This window comes from Trichechus manatus, unplaced genomic scaffold (genome assembly GCF_000243295.1).
Source record: "Trichechus manatus latirostris isolate Lorelei unplaced genomic scaffold, TriManLat1.0 scaffold00480, whole genome shotgun sequence".
NCBI classification, from domain to species: domain Eukaryota; kingdom Metazoa; phylum Chordata; class Mammalia; order Sirenia; family Trichechidae; genus Trichechus; species Trichechus manatus.
In genome coordinates, this window is record NW_004444416.1 from 40,025 (window position 1) to 41,074 (window position 1,050).

The following is a 1,050-nucleotide window of genomic DNA, read 5'->3' on the forward strand; positions in this document are numbered from 1 at the left end:
ATAGGAATGATGCCAGAGATCGCATGATAGAAATTTGCAGGACCAACGACTTCTTCATTGCAAATGCCTTTTTTCACCAACATAAATGGTGACGATACACATGGACCTCACCAGATGGAATACACAGGAATCAAATCGACTACATCTGTGGAAAAAGACGATGGAAAAGCTCAATATCATCAGTCAGAACAAGGCCAGGTGCCAACTGCAGAACAGATCATCAATTGCTCATATTCAAGTTCAAGCTGAAACTGAATAAAATTAGATCAAGTCCAAGAGAGCCAAAGTACGACCTTGAGTATACCCCACCTGAATTTAGAGACCATCTCAAGAATAGATTTGATGTGTTTAACACTAATGACTGAAGACCAGACGAGTTTTCGAATCACATTGAGGACATCATACTTGAGGAAAGTAAGAGGTCATTAAAAAGACAGGATAGAAAGAAAAGACCAAAATGGATGTCAGAAGAGACTCTGAAACTTGCTCTTGAACCTCGCCTAGCTAAAGCAAAAGGAAGAAATGATGAAGTAAAAGAATGGAACAGAAGATTTCAAAGGGCAACTCTAGAAGACAAATTATTATAATGAAATGTGCAAAAACATGGAGATAGAAAACCAAAAGGGAAGAACACACTCAGCATTTCTCAAGCTGACAGAACTGAAGAAAAAATTCAAGCCTTGAGTTGCAATAGTGAAGGATTCTGTGGGGAAAATATTAAACGACACAGGAAGCATCAAAAGAAGATGGAAGGAATACACAGCGTCATTATACCAAAAAGAATTGGTTGGCGCTCAACCATTTCAAGAGGTAGCATATAATCAGGAAGAAGTCCAAGCTGCACTGAAGGCACTGGCAAAAAAACAAGGCTCCAGGAATTGACAGAATATCAATTGAGATGTTTCAACAAATGGATGCAGCGCTGGAAGTGCTCACTTGTCTATGCCAAGAAATTTTTTTTTAATTTTTGTTTTTATTGTACTTTAGATGAAGGTTTACAGAACAAATAGTTTCTCATTAAACAGTACACAGATTGTTTTATGACAATGG